This window comes from Rattus norvegicus, chromosome 17 (assembly GCF_036323735.1).
Source record: "Rattus norvegicus strain BN/NHsdMcwi chromosome 17, GRCr8, whole genome shotgun sequence".
NCBI classification, from domain to species: Eukaryota; Metazoa; Chordata; class Mammalia; order Rodentia; family Muridae; genus Rattus; species Rattus norvegicus.
In genome coordinates, this window is record NC_086035.1 from 45,643,765 (window position 1) to 45,666,041 (window position 22,277).

A 22,277-nucleotide genomic window follows, 5' to 3' on the forward strand; every position below is an offset into this window, starting at 1 on the left:
GAGTAGGTTCCCAATAGGATTCGCATGTAATAAGCTTGTTATTCAAGATAGATCAACGTTTTAACGCACTGAAACACTGTTTCTTTGTGAATTCAGTTAGTTCCTAGTAGCCTGTTCTTGTAATATGTGTACTTTTAAAGATTTATAAAAATTTGGTGAGCCGAATCTGAGTAACATGGTGAATTCGGTTAGTTCCCAATAGGCCGCACTAGTAATAAGTGGACTGTTCGGGATATAGGAAAATTTTCAGGAACGGAATCAAAATTTCTAGGCGAATTCAGTGAGTTCCCAATGGGACATGCTTGTATGAGTTTGCTTTTCAATATCGAGCAACATTTTAAGGAACGGAATCTAAGTATCATGTTGAATTGAGTAGGTTCCCAATAGGATTCGCATGTAATAAGCTTGTTATTCAAGAGAGAGCAACGTTTTCACGCACTGAAACACTGTTTCTTTGTGAATTCAGTTAGTTCCTAGTAGCCTGCTCTTGTAATATGTGTACTTTTAAAGATTTATAAAAATTTGGTGAGCCGAATCTGAGTAACATGGTGAATTCGGTTAGTTCCCAATAGGCCGCACTAGTAATAAGTGGACTGTTCGGGATATAGGAAAATTTTCACGAACGGAATCAAAATTTCTAGGCGAATTCAGTGAGTTCCCAATGGGACATGCTTGTATGAGTTTGCTTTTCAATATCGAGCAACATTTTAAGGAACGGAATCTAAGTATCATGGTGAATTGAGTAGGTTCCCAATAGGATTCGCATGTAATAAGCTTGTTATTCAAGAGAGAGCAACGTTTTAACGCACTGAAACACTGTTTCTTTGTGAATTCAGTTAGTTCCTAGTAGCCTGCTCTTGTAATATGTGTACTTTTAAAGATTTATAAAAATTTGGTGAGCCGAATCTGAGTAACATGGTGAATTCGGTTAGTTCCCAATAGGCCGCACTAGTAATAAGTGGACTGTTCGGGATATAGGAAAATTTTCACGAACGGAATCAAAATTTCTAGGCGAATTCAGTGAGTTCCCAATGGGACATGCTTGTATGAGTTTGCTTTTCAATATCGAGCAACATTTTAAGGAACGGAATCTAAGTATCATGGTGAATTGAGTAGGTTCCCAATAGGATTCGCATGTAATAAGCTTGTTATTCAAGATAGAGCAACGTTTTAACGCACTGAAACACTGTTTCTTTGTGAATTCAGTTAGTTCCTAGTAGCCTGCTCTTGTAATATGTGTACTTTTAAAGATTTATAAAAATTTGGTGAGCCGAATCTGAGTAACATGGTGAATTCGGTTAGTTCCCAATAGGCCGCACTAGTAATAAGTGGACTGTTCGGGATATAGGAAAATTTTCAAGAACGGAATCAAAATTTCTAGGCGAATTCAGTGAGTTCCCAATGGGACAGGCTTGTATGAGTTTGCTTTTCAATATCGAGCAACATTTTAAGGAACGGAATCTAAGTATCATGTTGAATTGAGTAGGTTCCCAATAGGATTCGCATGTAATAAGCTTGTTATTCAAGATAGATCAACGTTTTAACGCACTGAAACACTGTTTCTTTGTGAATTCAGTTAGTTCCTAGTAGCCTGCTCTTGTAATATGTGTACTTTTAAAGATTTATAAAAATTTGGTGAGCCGAATCTGAGTAACATGGTGAATTCGGATAGTTCCCAATAGGCTGCACTAGTAATAAGTGGACTGTTCGGGATATAGGAAAATTTTCACGAACGGAATCAAAATTTCTAGGCGAATTCAGTGAGTTCCCAATGGGACATGCTTGTATGAGTTTGCTTTTCAATATCGAGCAACATTTTAAGGAACGGAATCTAAGTATCATGGTGAATTGAGTAGGTTCCCAATAGGATTCGCATGTAATAAGCTTGTTATTCAAGAGAGAGCAACGTTTTAACGCACTGAAACACTGTTTCTTTGTGAATTCAGTTAGTTCCTAGTAGCCTGCTCTTGTAATATGTGTACTTTTAAAGATTTATAAAAATTTGGTGAGCCGAATCTGAGTAACATGGTGAATTCGGTTAGTTCCCAATAGGCCGCACTAGTAATAAGTGGACTGTTCGGGATATAGGAAAATTTTCACGAACGGAATCAAAATTTCTAGGCGAATTCAGTGAGTTCCCAATGGGACATGCTTGTATGAGTTTGCTTTTCAATATCGAGCAACATTTTAAGGAACGGAATCTAAGTATCATGGTGAATTGAGTAGGTTCCCAATAGGATTCGCATGTAATAAGCTTGTTATTCAAGAGAGAGCAACGTTTTAACGCACTGAAACACTGTTTCTTTGTGAATTCAGTTAGTTCCTAGTAGCCTGCTCTTGTAATATGTGTACTTTTAAAGATTTATAAAAATTTGGTGAGCCGAATCTGAGTAACATGGTGAATTCGGTTAGTTCCCAATAGGCCGCACTAGTAATAAGTGGACTGTTCGGGATATAGGAAAATTTTCAGGAACGGAATCAAAATTTCTAGGCGAATTCAGTGAGTTCCCAATGGGACATGCTTGTATGAGTTTGCTTTTCAATATCGAGCAACATTTTAAGGAACGGAATCTAAGTATCATGTTGAATTGAGTAGGTTCCCAATAGGATTCGCATGTAATAAGCTTGTTATTCAAGAGAGAGCAACGTTTTCACGCACTGAAACACTGTTTCTTTGTGAATTCAGTTAGTTCCTAGTAGCCTGCTCTTGTAATATGTGTACTTTTAAAGATTTATAAAAATTTGGTGAGCCGAATCTGAGTAACATGGTGAATTCGGTTAGTTCCCAATAGGCCGCACTAGTAATAAGTGGACTGTTCGGGATATAGGAAAATTTTCACGAACGGAATCAAAATTTCTAGGCGAATTCAGTGAGTTCCCAATGGGACATGCTTGTATGAGTTTGCTTTTCAATATCGAGCAACATTTTAAGGAACGGAATCTAAGTATCATGGTGAATTGAGTAGGTTCCCAATAGGATTCGCATGTAATAAGCTTGTTATTCAAGAGAGAGCAACGTTTTAACGCACTGAAACACTGTTTCTTTGTGAATTCAGTTAGTTCCTAGTAGCCTGCTCTTGTAATATGTGTACTTTTAAAGATTTATAAAAATTTGGTGAGCCGAATCTGAGTAACATGGTGAATTCGGTTAGTTCCCAATAGGCCGCACTAGTAATAAGTGGACTGTTCGGGATATAGGAAAATTTTCACGAACGGAATCAAAATTTCTAGGCGAATTCAGTGAGTTCCCAATGGGACATGCTTGTATGAGTTTGCTTTTCAATATCGAGCAACATTTTAAGGAACGGAATCTAAGTATCATGGTGAATTGAGTAGGTTCCCAATAGGATTCGCATGTAATAAGCTTGTTATTCAAGATAGAGCAACGTTTTAACGCACTGAAACACTGTTTCTTTGTGAATTCAGTTAGTTCCTAGTAGCCTGCTCTTGTAATATGTGTACTTTTAAAGATTTATAAAAATTTGGTGAGCCGAATCTGAGTAACATGGTGAATTCGGTTAGTTCCCAATAGGCCGCACTAGTAATAAGTGGACTGTTCGGGATATAGGAAAATTTTCAAGAACGGAATCAAAATTTCTAGGCGAATTCAGTGAGTTCCCAATGGGACAGGCTTGTATGAGTTTGCTTTTCAATATCGAGCAACATTTTAAGGAACGGAATCTAAGTATCATGTTGAATTGAGTAGGTTCCCAATAGGATTCGCATGTAATAAGCTTGTTATTCAAGATAGATCAACGTTTTAACGCACTGAAACACTGTTTCTTTGTGAATTCAGTTAGTTCCTAGTAGCCTGCTCTTGTAATATGTGTACTTTTAAAGATTTATAAAAATTTGGTGAGCCGAATCTGAGTAACATGGTGAATTCGGATAGTTCCCAATAGGCTGCACTAGTAATAAGTGGACTGTTCGGGATATAGGAAAATTTTCACGAACGGAATCAAAATTTCTAGGCGAATTCAGTGAGTTCCCAATGGGACATGCTTGTATGAGTTTGCTTTTCAATATCGAGCAACATTTTAAGGAACGGAATCTAAGTATCATGGTGAATTGAGTAGGTTCCCAATAGGATTCGCATGTAATAAGCTTGTTATTCAAGAGAGAGCAACGTTTTAACGCACTGAAACACTGTTTCTTTGTGAATTCAGTTAGTTCCTAGTAGCCTGCTCTTGTAATATGTGTACTTTTAAAGATTTATAAAAATTTGGTGAGCCGAATCTGAGTAACATGGTGAATTCGGTTAGTTCCCAATAGGCCGCACTAGTAATAAGTGGACTGTTCGGGATATAGGAAAATTTTCACGAACGGAATCAAAATTTCTAGGCGAATTCAGTGAGTTCCCAATGGGACATGCTTGTATGAGTTTGCTTTTCAATATCGAGCAACATTTTAAGGAACGGAATCTAAGTATCATGGTGAATTGAGTAGGTTCCCAATAGGATTCGCATGTAATAAGCTTGTTATTCAAGAGAGAGCAACGTTTTAACGCACTGAAACACTGTTTCTTTGTGAATTCAGTTAGTTCCTAGTAGCCTGCTCTTGTAATATGTGTACTTTTAAAGATTTATAAAAATTTGGTGAGCCGAATCTGAGTAACATGGTGAATTCGGTTAGTTCCCAATAGGCCGCACTAGTAATAAGTGGACTGTTCGGGATATAGGAAAATTTTCACGAACGGAATCAAAATTTCTAGGCGAATTCAGTGAGTTCCCAATGGGACATGCTTGTATGAGTTTGCTTTTCAATATCGAGCAACATTTTAAGGAACGGAATCTAAGTATCATGGTGAATTGAGTAGGTTCCCAATAGGATTCGCATGTAATAAGCTTGTTATTCAAGATAGAGCAACGTTTTAACGCACTGAAACACTGTTTCTTTGTGAATTCAGTTAGTTCCTAGTAGCCTGCTCTTGTAATATGTGTACTTTTAAAGATTTATAAAAATTTGGTGAGCCGAATCTGAGTAACATGGTGAATTCGGTTAGTTCCCAATAGGCCGCACTAGTAATAAGTGGACTGTTCGGGATATAGGAAAATTTTCAAGAACGGAATCAAAATTTCTAGGCGAATTCAGTGAGTTCCCAATGGGACAGGCTTGTATGAGTTTGCTTTTCAATATCGAGCAACATTTTAAGGAACGGAATCTAAGTATCATGTTGAATTGAGTAGGTTCCCAATAGGATTCGCATGTAATAAGCTTGTTATTCAAGATAGATCAACGTTTTAACGCACTGAAACACTGTTTCTTTGTGAATTCAGTTAGTTCCTAGTAGCCTGCTCTTGTAATATGTGTACTTTTAAAGATTTATAAAAATTTGGTGAGCCGAATCTGAGTAACATGGTGAATTCGGATAGTTCCCAATAGGCTGCACTAGTAATAAGTGGACTGTTCGGGATATAGGAAAATTTTCACGAACGGAATCAAAATTTCTAGGCGAATTCAGTGAGTTCCCAATGGGACATGCTTGTATGAGTTTGCTTTTCAATATCGAGCAACATTTTAAGGAACGGAATCTAAGTATCATGGTGAATTGAGTAGGTTCCCAATAGGATTCGCATGTAATAAGCTTGTTATTCAAGAGAGAGCAACGTTTTAACGCACTGAAACACTGTTTCTTTGTGAATTCAGTTAGTTCCTAGTAGCCTGCTCTTGTAATATGTGTACTTTTAAAGATTTATAAAAATTTGGTGAGCCGAATCTGAGTAACATGGTGAATTCGGATAGTTCCCAATAGGCTGCACTAGTAATAAGTGGACTGTTCGGGATATAGGAAAATTTTCACGAACGGAATCAAAATTTCTAGGCGAATTCAGTGAGTTCCCAATGGGACATGCTTGTATGAGTTTGCTTTTCAATATCGAGCAACATTTTAAGGAACGGAATCTAAGTATCATGGTGAATTGAGTAGGTTCCCAATAGGATTCGCATGTAATAAGCTTGTTATTCAAGATAGAGCAACGTTTTAACGCACTGAAACACTGTTTCTTTGTGAATTCAGTTAGTTCCTAGTAGCCTGCTCTTGTAATATGTGTACTTTTAAAGATTTATAAAAATTTGGTGAGCCGAATCTGAGTAACATGGTGAAATCGGTTAGTTCCCAATAGGCCGCACTAGTAATAAGTGGACTGTTCGGGATATAGGAAAATTTTCAAGAACGGAATCAAAATTTCTAGGCGAATTCAGTGAGTTCCCAATGGGACAGGCTTGTATGAGTTTGCTTTTCAATATCGAGCAACATTTTAAGGAACGGAATCTAAGTATCATGTTGAATTGAGTAGGTTCCCAATAGGATTCGCATGTAATAAGCTTGTTATTCAAGATAGATCAACGTTTTAACGCACTGAAACACTGTTTCTTTGTGAATTCAGTTAGTTCCTAGTAGCCTGCTCTTGTAATATGTGTACTTTTAAAGATTTATAAAAATTTGGTGAGCCGAATCTGAGTAACATGGTGAATTCGGATAGTTCCCAATAGGCTGCACTAGTAATAAGTGGACTGTTCGGGATATAGGAAAATTTTCACGAACGGAATCAAAATTTCTAGGCGAATTCAGTGAGTTCCCAATGGGACATGCTTGTATGAGTTTGCTTTTCAATATCGAGCAACATTTTAAGGAACGGAATCTAAGTATCATGGTGAATTGAGTAGGTTCCCAATAGGATTCGCATGTAATAAGCTTGTTATTCAAGAGAGAGCAACGTTTTAACGCACTGAAACACTGTTTCTTTGTGAATTCAGTTAGTTCCTAGTAGCCTGCTCTTGTAATATGTGTACTTTTAAAGATTTATAAAAATTTGGTGAGCCGAATCTGAGTAACATGGTGAATTCGGTTAGTTCCCAATAGGCCGCACTAGTAATAAGTGGACTGTTCGGGATATAGGAAAATTTTCACGAACGGAATCAAAATTTCTAGGCGAATTCAGTGAGTTCCCAATGGGACATGCTTGTATGAGTTTGCTTTTCAATATCGAGCAACATTTTAAGGAACGGAATCTAAGTATCATGGTGAATTGAGTAGGTTCCCAATAGGATTCGCATGTAATAAGCTTGTTATTCAAGAGAGAGCAACGTTTTAACGCACTGAAACACTGTTTCTTTGTGAATTCAGTTAGTTCCTAGTAGCCTGCTCTTGTAATATGTGTACTTTTAAAGATTTATAAAAATTTGGTGAGCCGAATCTGAGTAACATGGTGAATTCGGTTAGTTCCCAATAGGCCGCACTAGTAATAAGTGGACTGTTCGGGATATAGGAAAATTTTCACGAACGGAATCAAAATTTCTAGGCGAATTCAGTGAGTTCCCAATGGGACATGCTTGTATGAGTTTGCTTTTCAATATCGAGCAACATTTTAAGGAACGGAATCTAAGTATCATGTTGAATTGAGTAGGTTCCCAATAGGATTCGCATGTAATAAGCTTGTTATTCAAGATAGAGCAACGTTTTAACGCACTGAAACACTGTTTCTTTGTGAATTCAGTTAGTTCCTAGTAGCCTGCTCTTGTAATATGTGTACTTTTAAAGATTTATAAAAATTTGGTGAGCCGAATCTGAGTAACATGGTGAATTCGGTTAGTTCCCAATAGGCCGCACTAGTAATAAGTGGACTGTTCGGGATATAGGAAAATTTTCACGAACGGAATCAAAATTTCTAGGCGAATTCAGTGAGTTCCCAATGGGACATGCTTGTATGAGTTTGCTTTTCAATATCGAGCAACATTTTAAGGAACGGAATCTAAGTATCATGGTGAATTGAGTAGGTTCCCAATAGGATTCGCATGTAATAAGCTTGTTATTCAAGATAGAGCAACGTTTTAACGCACTGAAACACTGTTTCTTTGTGAATTCAGTTAGTTCCTAGTAGCCTGCTCTTGTAATATGTGTACTTTTAAAGATTTATAAAAATTTGGTGAGCCGAATCTGAGTAACATGGTGAATTCGGTTAGTTCCCAATAGGCCGCACTAGTAATAAGTGGACTGTTCGGGATATAGGAAAATTTTCAAGAACGGAATCAAAATTTCTAGGCGAATTCAGTGAGTTCCCAATGGGACAGGCTTGTATGAGTTTGCTTTTCAATATCGAGCAACATTTTAAGGAACGGAATCTAAGTATCATGTTGAATTGAGTAGGTTCCCAATAGGATTCGCATGTAATAAGCTTGTTATTCAAGATAGATCAACGTTTTAACGCACTGAAACACTGTTTCTTTGTGAATTCAGTTAGTTCCTAGTAGCCTGCTCTTGTAATATGTGTACTTTTAAAGATTTATAAAAATTTGGTGAGCCGAATCTGAGTAACATGGTGAATTCGGATAGTTCCCAATAGGCTGCACTAGTAATAAGTGGACTGTTCGGGATATAGGAAAATTTTCACGAACGGAATCAAAATTTCTAGGCGAATTCAGTGAGTTCCCAATGGGACATGCTTGTATGAGTTTGCTTTTCAATATCGAGCAACATTTTAAGGAACGGAATCTAAGTATCATGGTGAATTGAGTAGGTTCCCAATAGGATTCGCATGTAATAAGCTTGTTATTCAAGATAGAGCAACGTTTTAACGCACTGAAACACTGTTTCTTTGTGAATTCAGTTAGTTCCTAGTAGCCTGCTCTTGTAATATGTGTACTTTTAAAGATTTATAAAAATTTGGTGAGCCGAATCTGAGTAACATGGTGAATTCGGATAGTTCCCAATAGGCTGCACTAGTAATAAGTGGACTGTTCGGGATATAGGAAAATTTTCACGAACGGAATCAAAATTTCTAGGCGAATTCAGTGAGTTCCCAATGGGACATGCTTGTATGAGTTTGCTTTTCAATATCGAGCAACATTTTAAGGAACGGAATCTAAGTATCATGGTGAATTGAGTAGGTTCCCAATAGGATTCGCATGTAATAAGCTTGTTATTCAAGATAGAGCAACGTTTTAACGCACTGAAACACTGTTTCTTTGTGAATTCAGTTAGTTCCTAGTAGCCTGCTCTTGTAATATGTGTACTTTTAAAGATTTATAAAAATTTGGTGAGCCGAATCTGAGTAACATGGTGAATTCGGTTAGTTCCCAATAGGCCGCACTAGTAATAAGTGGACTGTTCGGGATATAGGAAAATTTTCAAGAACGGAATCAAAATTTCTAGGCGAATTCAGTGAGTTCCCAATGGGACAGGCTTGTATGAGTTTGCTTTTCAATATCGAGCAACATTTTAAGGAACGGAATCTAAGTATCATGTTGAATTGAGTAGGTTCCCAATAGGATTCGCATGTAATAAGCTTGTTATTCAAGATAGATCAACGTTTTAACGCACTGAAACACTGTTTCTTTGTGAATTCAGTTAGTTCCTAGTAGCCTGCTCTTGTAATATGTGTACTTTTAAAGATTTATAAAAATTTGGTGAGCCGAATCTGAGTAACATGGTGAATTCGGATAGTTCCCAATAGGCTGCACTAGTAATAAGTGGACTGTTCGGGATATAGGAAAATTTTCACGAACGGAATCAAAATTTCTAGGCGAATTCAGTGAGTTCCCAATGGGACATGCTTGTATGAGTTTGCTTTTCAATATCGAGCAACATTTTAAGGAACGGAATCTAAGTATCATGGTGAATTGAGTAGGTTCCCAATAGGATTCGCATGTAATAAGCTTGTTATTCAAGAGAGAGCAACGTTTTAACGCACTGAAACACTGTTTCTTTGTGAATTCAGTTAGTTCCTAGTAGCCTGCTCTTGTAATATGTGTACTTTTAAAGATTTATAAAAATTTGGTGAGCCGAATCTGAGTAACATGGTGAATTCGGTTAGTTCCCAATAGGCCGCACTAGTAATAAGTGGACTGTTCGGGATATAGGAAAATTTTCACGAACGGAATCAAAATTTCTAGGCGAATTCAGTGAGTTCCCAATGGGACATGCTTGTATGAGTTTGCTTTTCAATATCGAGCAACATTTTAAGGAACGGAATCTAAGTATCATGGTGAATTGAGTAGGTTCCCAATAGGATTCGCATGTAATAAGCTTGTTATTCAAGAGAGAGCAACGTTTTAACGCACTGAAACACTGTTTCTTTGTGAATTCAGTTAGTTCCTAGTAGCCTGCTCTTGTAATATGTGTACTTTTAAAGATTTATAAAAATTTGGTGAGCCGAATCTGAGTAACATGGTGAATTCGGTTAGTTCCCAATAGGCCGCACTAGTAATAAGTGGACTGTTCGGGATATAGGAAAATTTTCACGAACGGAATCAAAATTTCTAGGCGAATTCAGTGAGTTCCCAATGGGACATGCTTGTATGAGTTTGCTTTTCAATATCGAGCAACATTTTAAGGAACGGAATCTAAGTATCATGGTGAATTGAGTAGGTTCCCAATAGGATTCGCATGTAATAAGCTTGTTATTCAAGATAGAGCAACGTTTTAACGCACTGAAACACTGTTTCTTTGTGAATTCAGTTAGTTCCTAGTAGCCTGCTCTTGTAATATGTGTACTTTTAAAGATTTATAAAAATTTGGTGAGCCGAATCTGAGTAACATGGTGAATTCGGTTAGTTCCCAATAGGCCGCACTAGTAATAAGTGGACTGTTCGGGATATAGGAAAATTTTCAAGAACGGAATCAAAATTTCTAGGCGAATTCAGTGAGTTCCCAATGGGACAGGCTTGTATGAGTTTGCTTTTCAATATCGAGCAACATTTTAAGGAACGGAATCTAAGTATCATGTTGAATTGAGTAGGTTCCCAATAGGATTCGCATGTAATAAGCTTGTTATTCAAGATAGATCAACGTTTTAACGCACTGAAACACTGTTTCTTTGTGAATTCAGTTAGTTCCTAGTAGCCTGCTCTTGTAATATGTGTACTTTTAAAGATTTATAAAAATTTGGTGAGCCGAATCTGAGTAACATGGTGAATTCGGATAGTTCCCAATAGGCTGCACTAGTAATAAGTGGACTGTTCGGGATATAGGAAAATTTTCACGAACGGAATCAAAATTTCTAGGCGAATTCAGTGAGTTCCCAATGGGACATGCTTGTATGAGTTTGCTTTTCAATATCGAGCAACATTTTAAGGAACGGAATCTAAGTATCATGGTGAATTGAGTAGGTTCCCAATAGGATTCGCATGTAATAAGCTTGTTATTCAAGATAGAGCAACGTTTTAACGCACTGAAACACTGTTTCTTTGTGAATTCAGTTAGTTCCTAGTAGCCTGCTCTTGTAATATGTGTACTTTTAAAGATTTATAAAAATTTGGTGAGCCGAATCTGAGTAACATGGTGAATTCGGTTAGTTCCCAATAGGCCGCATTAGTAATAAGTGGACTGTTCGGGATATAGGAAAATTTTCAGGAACGGAATCAAAATTTCTAGGCGAATTCAGTGAGTTCCCAATGGGACATGCTTGTATGAGTTTGCTTTTCAATATCGAGCAACATTTTAAGGAACGGAATCTAAGTATCATGTTGAATTGAGTAGGTTCCCAATAGGATTCGCATGTAATAAGCTTGTTATTCAAGAGAGAGCAACGTTTTCACGCACTGAAACACTGTTTCTTTGTGAATTCAGTTAGTTCCTAGTAGCCTGCTCTTGTAATATGTGTACTTTTAAAGATTTATAAAAATTTGGTGAGCCGAATCTGAGTAACATGGTGAATTCGGTTAGTTCCCAATAGGCCGCACTAGTAATAAGTGGACTGTTCGGGATATAGGAAAATTTTCACGAACGGAATCAAAATTTCTAGGCGAATTCAGTGAGTTCCCAATGGGACATGCTTGTATGAGTTTGCTTTTCAATATCGAGCAACATTTTAAGGAACGGAATCTAAGTATCATGGTGAATTGAGTAGGTTCCCAATAGGATTCGCATGTAATAAGCTTGTTATTCAAGATAGAGCAACGTTTTAACGCACTGAAACACTGTTTCTTTGTGAATTCAGTTAGTTCCTAGTAGCCTGCTCTTGTAATATGTGTACTTTTAAAGATTTATAAAAATTTGGTGAGCCGAATCTGAGTAACATGGTGAATTCGGTTAGTTCCCAATAGGCCGCACTAGTAATAAGTGGACTGTTCGGGATATAGGAAAATTTTCACGAACGGAATCAAAATTTCTAGGCGAATTCAGTGAGTTCCCAATGGGACATGCTTGTATGAGTTTGCTTTTCAATATCGAGCAACATTTTAAGGAACGGAATCTAAGTATCATGGTGAATTGAGTAGGTTCCCAATAGGATTCGCATGTAATAAGCTTGTTATTCAAGAGAGAGCAACGTTTTAACGCACTGAAACACTGTTTCTTTGTGAATTCAGTTAGTTCCTAGTAGCCTGCTCTTGTAATATGTGTACTTTTAAAGATTTATAAAAATTTGGTGAGCCGAATCTGAGTAACATGGTGAATTGGGTTAGTTCCCAATAGGCCGCACTAGTAATAAGTGGACTGTTCGGGATATAGGAAAATTTTCACGAACGGAATCAAAATTTCTAGGCGAATTCAGTGAGTTCCCAATGGGACATGCTTGTATGAGTTTGCTTTTCAATATCGAGCAACATTTTAAGGAACGGAATCTAAGTATCATGGTGAATTGAGTAGGTTCCCAATAGGATTCGCATGTAATAAGCTTGTTATTCAAGATAGAGCAACGTTTTAACGCAATGAAACACTGTTTCTTTGTGAATTCAGTTAGTTCCTAGTAGCCTGCTCTTGTAATATGTGTACTTTTAAAGATTTATAAAAATTTGGTGAGCCGAATCTGAGTAACATGGTGAATTCGGTTAGTTCCCAATAGGCCGCACTAGTAATAAGTGGACTGTTCGGGATATAGGAAAATTTTCAAGAACGGAATCAAAATTTCTAGGCGAATTCAGTGAGTTCCCAATGGGACATGCTTGTATGAGTTTGCTTTTCAATATCGAGCAACATTTTAAGGAACGGAATCTAAGTATCATGTTGAATTGAGTAGGTTCCCAATAGGATTCGCATGTAATAAGCTTGTTATTCAAGATAGAGCAACGTTTTAACGCACTGAAACACTGTTTCTTTGTGAATTCAGTTAGTTCCTAGTAGCCTGCTCTTGTAATATGTGTACTTTTAAAGATTTATAAAAATTTGGTGAGCCGAATCTGAGTAACATGGTGAATTCGGTTAGTTCCCAATAGGCGGCACTAGTAATAAGTGGACTGTTCGGGATATAGGAAAATTTTCACGAACGGAATCAAAATTTCTAGGCGAATTCAGTGAGTTCCCAATGGGACATGCTTGTATGAGTTTGCTTTTCAATATCGAGCAACATTTTAAGGAACGGAATCTAAGTATCATGTTGAATTGAGTAGGTTCCCAATAGGATTCGCATGTAATAAGCTTGTTATTCAAGATAGAGCAACGTTTTAACGCACTGAAACACTGTTTCTTTGTGAATTCAGTTAGTTCCTAGTAGCCTGCTCTTGTAATATGTGTACTTTTAAAGATTTATAAAAATTTGGTGAGCCGAATCTGAGTAACATGGTGAATTCGGTTAGTTCCCAATAGGCCGCACTAGTAATAAGTGGACTGTTCGGGATATAGGAAAATTTTCACGAACGGAATCAAAATTTCTAGGCGAATTCAGTGAGTTCCCAATGGGACATGCTTGTATGAGTTTGCTTTTCAATATCGAGCAACATTTTAAGGAACGGAATCTAAGTATCATGGTGAATTGAGTAGGTTCCCAATAGGATTCGCATGTAATAAGCTTGTTATTCAAGATAGAGCAACGTTTTAACGCACTGAAACACTGTTTCTTTGTGAATTCAGTTAGTTCCTAGTAGCCTGCTCTTGTAATATGTGTACTTTTAAAGATTTATAAAAATTTGGTGAGCCGAATCTGAGTAACATGGTGAATTCGGTTAGTTCCCAATAGGCCGCACTAGTAATAAGTGGACTGTTCGGGATATAGGAAAATTTTCACGAACGGAATCAAAATTTCTAGGCGAATTCAGTGAGTTCCCAATGGGACATGCTTGTATGAGTTTGCTTTTCAATATCGAGCAACATTTTAAGGAACGGAATCTAAGTATCATGTTGAATTGAGTAGGTTCCCAATAGGATTCGCATGTAATAAGCTTGTTATTCAAGATAGAGCAACGTTTTAACGCACTGAAACACTGTTTCTTTGTGAATTCAGTTAGTTCCTAGTAGCCTGCTCTTGTAATATGTGTACTTTTAAAGATTTATAAAAATTTGGTGAGCCGAATCTGAGTAACATGGTGAATTCGGTTAGTTCCCAATAGGCCGCACTAGTAATAAGTGGACTGTTCGGGATATAGGAAAATTTTCACGAACGGAATCAAAATTTCTAGGCGAATTCAGTGAGTTCCCAATGGGACATGCTTGTATGAGTTTGCTTTTCAATATCGAGCAACAATTTAAGGAACGGAATCTAAGTATCATGTTGAATTGAGTAGGTTCCCAATAGGATTCGCATGTAATAAGCTTGTTATTCAAGATAGAGCAACGTTTTAACGCACTGAAACACTGTTTCTTTGTGAATTCAGTTAGTTCCTAGTAGCCTGCTCTTGTAATATGTGTACTTTTAAAGATTTATAAAAATTTGGTGAGCCGAATCTGAGTAACATGGTGAATTCGGTTAGTTCCCAATAGGCGGCACTAGTAATAAGTGGACTGTTCGGGATATAGGAAAATTTTCACGAACGGAATCAAAATTTCTAGGCGAATTCAGTGAGTTCCCAATGGGACATGCTTGTATGAGTTTGCTTTTCAATATCGAGCAACATTTTAAGGAACGGAATCTAAGTATCATGGTGAATTGAGTAGGTTCCCAATAGGATTCGCATGTAATAAGCTTGTTATTCAAGAGAGAGCAACGTTTTAACGCACTGAAACACTGTTTCTTTGTGAATTCAGTTAGTTCCTAGTAGCCTGCTCTTGTAATATGTGTACTTTTAAAGATTTATAAAAATTTGGTGAGCCGAATCTGAGTAACATGGTGAATTCGGTTAGTTCCCAATAGGCCGCACTAGTAATAAGTGGACTGTTCGGGATATAGGAAAATTTTCACGAACGGAATCAAAATTTCTAGGCGAATTCAGTGAGTTCCCAATGGGACATGCTTGTATGAGTTTGCTTTTCAATATCGAGCAACATTTTAAGGAACGGAATCTAAGTATCATGGTGAATTGAGTAGGTTCCCAATAGGATTCGCATGTAATAAGCTTGTTATTCAAGATAGAGCAACGTTTTAACGCACTGAAACACTGTTTCTTTGTGAATTCAGTTAGTTCCTAGTAGCCTGCTCTTGTAATATGTGTACTTTTAAAGATTTATAAAAATTTGGTGAGCCGAATCTGAGTAACATGGTGAATTCGGTTAGTTCCCAATAGGCCGCACTAGTAATAAGTGGACTGTTCGGGATATAGGAAAATTTTCAAGAACGGAATCAAAATTTCTAGGCGAATTCAGTGAGTTCCCAATGGGACATGCTTGTATGAGTTTGCTTTTCAATATCGAGCAACATTTTAAGGAACGGAACCTAAGTATCATGTTGAATTGAGTAGGTTCCCAATAGGATTCGCATGTAATAAGCTTGTTATTCAAGATATAGCAACGTTTTAACGCACTGAAACACTGTTTCTTTGTGAATTCAGTTAGTTCCTAGTAGCCTGCTCTTGTAATATGTGTACTTTTAAAGATTTATAAAAATTTGGTGAGCCGAATCTGAGTAACATGGTGAATTCGGTTAGTTCCCAATAGGCCGCACTAGTAATAAGTGGACTGTTCGGGATATAGGAAAATTTTCAAGAACGGAATCAAAATTTCTAGGCGAATTCAGTGAGTTCCCAATGGGACAGGCTTGTATGAGTTTGCTTTTCAATATCGAGCAACATTTTAAGGAACGGAATCTAAGTATCATGTTGAATTGAGTAGGTTCCCAATAGGATTCGCATGTAATAAGCTTGTTATTCAAGATAGATCAACGTTTTAACGCACTGAAACACTGTTTCTTTGTGAATTCAGTTAGTTCCTAGTAGCCTGCTCTTGTAATATGTGTACTTTTAAAGATTTATAAAAATTTGGTGAGCCGAATCTGAGTAACATGGTGAATTCGGTTAGTTCCCAATAGGCTGCACTAGTAATAAGTGGACTGTTCGGGATATAGGAAAATTTTCACGAACGGAATCAAAATTTCTAGGCGAATTCAGTGAGTTCCCAATGGGACATGCTTGTATGAGTTTGCTTTTCAATATCGAGCAACATTTTAAGGAACGGAATCTAAGTATCATGTTGAATTGAGTAGGTTCCCAATAGGATTCGCATGTAATAAGCTTGTTATTCAAGATAGAGCAACGTTTTAACGCACTGAAACACTGTTTCTTTGTGAATTCAGTTAGTTCCTAGTAGCCTGTTCTTGTAATATGTGTACTTTTAAAGATTTATAAAAATTTGGTGAGCCGAATCTGAGTAACATGGTGAATTCGGTTAGTTCCCAATAGGCCGCACTAGTAATAAGTGGACTGTTCGGGATATAGGAAAATTTTCAGGAACGGAATCAAAATTTCTAGGCGAATTCAGTGAGTTCCCAATGGGACATGCTTGTATGAGTTTGCTTTTCAATATCGAGCAACATTTTAAGGAACGGAATCTAAGTATCATGTTGAATTGAGTAGGTTCCCAATAGGATTCGCATGTAATAAGCTTGTTATTCAAGATAGAGCAACGTTTTAACGCACTGAAACACTGTTTCTTTGTGAATTCAGTTAGTTCCTAGTAGCCTGCTCTTGTAATATGTGTACTTTTAAAGATTTATAAAAATTTGGTGAGCCGAATCTGAGTAACATGGTGAATTCGGTTAGTTCCCAATAGGCCGCACTAGTAATAAGTGGACTGTTCGGGATATAGGAAAATTTTCACGAACGGAATCAAAATTTCTAGGCGAATTCAGTGAGTTCCCAATGGGACATGCTTGTATGAGTTTGCTTTTCAATATCGAGCAACATTTTAAGGAACGGAATCTAAGTATCATGGTGAATTGAGTAGGTTCCCAATAGGATTCGCATGTAATAAGCTTGTTATTCAAGAGAGAGCAACGTTTTAACGCACTGAAACACTGTTTCTTTGTGAATTCAGTTAGTTCCTAGTAGCCTGCTCTTGTAATATGTGTACTTTTAAAGATTTATAAAAATTTGGTGAGCCGAATCTGAGTAACATGGTGAATTCGGTTAGTTCCCAATAGGCCGCACTAGTAATAAGTGGACTGTTCGGGATATAGGAAAATTTTCACGAACGGAATCAAAATTTCTAGGCGAATTCAGTGAGTTCCCAATGGGACATGCTTGTATGAGTTTGCTTTTCAATATCGAGCAACATTTTAAGGAACGGAATCTAAGTATCATGGTGAATTGAGTAGGTTCCCAATAGGATTCGCATGTAATAAGCTTGTTATTCAAGATAGAGCAACGTTTTAACGCACTGAAACACTGTTTCTTTGTGAATTCAGTTAGTTCCTAGTAGCCTGCTCTTGTAATATGTGTACTTTTAAAGATTTATAAAAATTTGGTGAGCCGAATCTGAGTAACATGGTGAATTCGGTTAGTTCCCAATAGGCCGCACTAGTAATAAGTGGACTGTTCGGGATATAGGAAAATTTTCAAGAACGGAATCAAAATTTCTAGGCGAATTCAGTGAGTTCCCAATGGGACAGGCTTGTATGAGTTTGCTTTTCAATATCGAGCAACATTTTAAGGAACGGAATCTAAGTATCATGTTGAATTGAGTAGGTTCCCAATAGGATTCGCATGTAATAAGCTTGTTATTCAAGATAGATCAACGTTTTAACGCACTGAAACACTGTTTCTTTGTGAATTCAGTTAGTTCCTAGTAGCCTGCTCTTGTAATATGTGTACTTTTAAAGATTTATAAAAATTTGGTGAGCCGAATCTGAGTAACATGGTGAATTCGGATAGTTCCCAATAGGCTGCACTAGTAATAAGTGGACTGTTCGGGATATAGGAAAATTTTCACAAACGGAATCAAAATTTCTAGGCGAATTCAGTGAGTTCCCAATGGGACATGCTTGTATGAGTTTGCTTTTCAATATCGAGCAACATTTTAAGGAACGGAATCTAAGTATCATGGTGAATTGAGTAGGTTCCCAATAGGATTCGCATGTAATAAGCTTGTTATTCAAGAGAGAGCAACGTTTTAACGCACTGAAACACTGTTTCTTTGTGAATTCAGTTAGTTCCTAGTAGCCTGCTCTTGTAATATGTGTACTTTTAAAGATTTATAAAAATTTGGTGAGCCGAATCTGAGTAACATGGTGAATTCGGTTAGTTCCCAATAGGCCGCACTAGTAATAAGTGGACTGTTCGGGATATAGGAAAATTTTCACGAACGGAATCAAAATTTCTAGGCGAATTCAGTGAGTTCCCAATGGGACATGCTTGTATGAGTTTGCTTTTCAATATCGAGCAACATTTTAAGGAACGGAATCTAAGTATCATGGTGAATTGAGTAGGTTCCCAATAGGATTCGCATGTAATAAGCTTGTTATTCAAGAGAGAGCAACGTTTTAACGCACTGAAACACTGTTTCTTTGTGAATTCAGTTAGTTCCTAGTAGCCTGCTCTTGTAATATGTGTACTTTTAAAGATTTATAAAAATTTGGTGAGCCGAATCTGAGTAACATGGTGAATTCGGTTAGTTCCCAATAGGCCGCACTAGTAATAAGTGGACTGTTCGGGATATAGGAAAATTTTCACGAACGGAATCAAAATTTCTAGGCGAATTCAGTGAGTTCCCAATGGGACATGCTTGTATGAGTTTGCTTTTCAATATCGAGCAACATTTTAAGGAACGGAATCTAAGTATCATGGTGAATTGAGTAGGTTCCCAATAGGATTCGCATGTAATAAGCTTGTTATTCAAGACAGAGCAACATTTTAACGCACTGAAACACTGTTTCTTTGTGAATTCAGTTAGTTCCTAGTAGCCTGCTCTTGTAATATGTGTACTTTTAAAGATTTATAAAAATTTGGTGAGCCGAATCTGAGTAACATGGTGAATTCGGTTAGTTCCCAATAGGCCGCACTAGTAATAAGTGGACTGTTCGGGATATAGGAAAATTTTCAAGAACGGAATCAAAATTTCTAGGCGAATTCAGTGAGTTCCCAATGGGACATGTTTGTATGAGTTTGCTTTTCAATATCGAGCAACATTTTAAGGAACGGAATCTAAGTATCATGTTGAATTGAGTAGGTTCCCAATAGGATTCGCATGTAATAAGCTTGTTATTCAAGATAGATCAACGTTTTAACGCACTGAAACACTGTTTCTTTGTGAATTCAGTTAGTTCCTAGTAGCCTGCTCTTGTAATATGTGTACTTTTAAAGATTTATAAAAATTTGGTGAGCCGAATCTGAGTAACATGGTGAATTCGGATAGTTCCCAATAGGCTGCACTAGTAATAAGTGGACTGTTCGGGATATAGGAAAATTTTCACGAACGGAATCAAAATTTCTAGGCGAATTCAGTGAGTTCCCAATGGGACATGCTTGTATGAGTTTGCTTTTCAATATCGAGCAACATTTTAAGGAACGGAATCTAAGTATCATGGTGAATTGAGTAGGTTCCCAATAGGATTCGCATGTAATAAGCTTGTTATTCAAGATAGAGCAACGTTTTAACGCACTGAAACACTGTTTCTTTGTGAATTCAGTTAGTTCCTAGTAGCCTGCTCTTGTAATATGTGTACTTTTAAAGATTTATAAAAATTTGGTGAGCCGAATCTGAGTAACATGGTGAATTCGGTTAGTTCCCAATAGGCCGCATTAGTAATAAGTGGACTGTTCGGGATATAGGAAAATTTTCAGGAACGGAATCAAAATTTCTAGGCGAATTCAGTGAGTTCCCAATGGGACATGCTTGTATGAGTTTGCTTTTCAATATCGAGCAACATTTTAAGGAACGGAATCTAAGTATCATGTTGAATTGAGTAGGTTCCCAATAGGATTCGCATGTAATAAGCTTGTTATTCAAGAGAGAGCAACGTTTTCACGCACTGAAACACTGTTTCTTTGTGAATTCAGTTAGTTCCTAGTAGCCTGCTCTTGTAATATGTGTACTTTTAAAGATTTATAAAAATTTGGTGAGCCGAATCTGAGTAACATGGTGAATTCGGTTAGTTCCCAATAGGCCGCACTAGTAATAAGTGGACTGTTCGGGATATAGGAAAATTTTCACGAACGGAATCAAAATTTCTAGGCGAATTCAGTGAGTTCCCAATGGGACATGCTTGTATGAGTTTGCTTTTCAATATCGAGCAACATTTTAAGGAACGGAATCTAAGTATCATGGTGAATTGAGTAGGTTCCCAATAGGATTCGCATGTAATAAGCTTGTTATTCAAGATAGAGCAACGTTTTAACGCACTGAAACACTGTTTTTTTGTGAATTCAGTTAGTTCCTAGTAGCCTGCTCTTGTAATATGTGTACTTTTAAAGATTTTAAAATTTGGTGAGCCGAATCTGAGTAACATGGTGAATTCGGTTAGTTCCCAATAGGCCGCACTAGTAATAAGTGGACTGTTCGGGATATAGGAAAATTTTCAAGAACGGAATCAAAATTTCTAGGCGAATTCAGTGAGTTCCCAATGGGACATGCTTGTATGAGTTTGCTTTTCAATATCGAGCAACATTTTAAGGAACGGAACCTAAGTATCATGTTGAATTGAGTAGGTTCCCAATAGGATTCGCGTGTAATAAGCTTGTTATTCAAGATAGAGCAACGTTTTAACGCACTGAAACACTCTTTCTTTGTGAATTCAGTTAGTTCCTAGTAGCCTGCTCTTGTAATATGTGTACTTTTAAAGATTTATAAAAATTTGGTGAGCCGAATCTGAGTAACATGGTGAATTCGGTTAGTTCCCAATAGGCCGCACTAGGAATAAGTGGACTGTTCGGGATATAGGAAAATTTTCAAGAACGGAATCAAAATTTCTAGGCGAATTCAGTGAGTTCCCAATGGGACAGGCTTGTATGAGTTTGCTTTTCAATATCGAGCAACATTTTAAGGAACGGAATCTAAGTATCATGTTGAATTGAGTAGGTTCCCAATAGGATTCGCATGTAATAAGCTTGTTATTCAAGATAGAGCAACGTTTTAACGCACTGAAACACTGTTTCTTTGTGAATTCAGTTAGTTCCTAGTAGCCTGCTCTTGTAATATGTGTACTTTTAAAGATTTATAAAAATTTGGTGAGCCGAATCTGAGTAACATGGTGAATTCGGTTAGTTCCCAATAGGCCGCACTAGTAATAAGTGGACTGTTCGGGATATAGGAAAATTTTCACGAACGGAATCAAAATTTCTAGGCGAATTCAGTGAGTTCCCAATGGGACATGCTTGTATGAGTTTGCTTTTCAATATCGAGCAACATTTTAAGGAACGGAATCTAAGTATCATGGTGAATTGAGTAGGTTCCCAATAGGATTCGCATGTAATAAGCTTGTTATTCAAGAGAGAGCAACGTTTTAACGCACTGAAACACTGTTTCTTTGTGAATTCAGTTAGTTCCTAGTAGCCTGCTCTTGTAATATGTGTACTTTTAAAGATTTATAAAAATTTGGTGAGCCGAATCTGAGTAACATGGTGAATTGGGTTAGTTCCCAATAGGCCGCACTAGTAATAAGTGGACTGTTCGGGATATAGGAAAATTTTCACGAACGGAATCAAAATTTCTAGGCGAATTCAGTGAGTTCCCAATGGGACATGCTTGTATGAGTTTGCTTTTCAATATCGAGCAACATTTTAAGGAACGGAATCTAAGTATCATGGTGAATTGAGTAGGTTCCCAATAGGATTCGCATGTAATAAGCTTGTTATTCAAGATAGAGCAACGTTTTAACGCAATGAAACACTGTTTCTTTGTGAATTCAGTTAGTTCCTAGTAGCCTGCTCTTGTAATATGTGTACTTTTAAAGATTTATAAAAATTTGGTGAGCCGAATCTGAGTAACATGGTGAATTCGGTTAGTTCCCAATAGGCCGCACTAGTAATAAGTGGACTGTTCGGGATATAGGAAAATTTTCAAGAACGGAATCAAAATTTCTAGGCGAATTCAGTGAGTTCCCAATGGGACATGCTTGTATGAGTTTGCTTTTCAATATCGAGCAACATTTTAAGGAACGGAATCTAAGTATCATGTTGAATTGAGTAGGTTCCCAATAGGATTCGCATGTAATAAGCTTGTTATTCAAGATAGAGCAACGTTTTAACGCACTGAAACACTG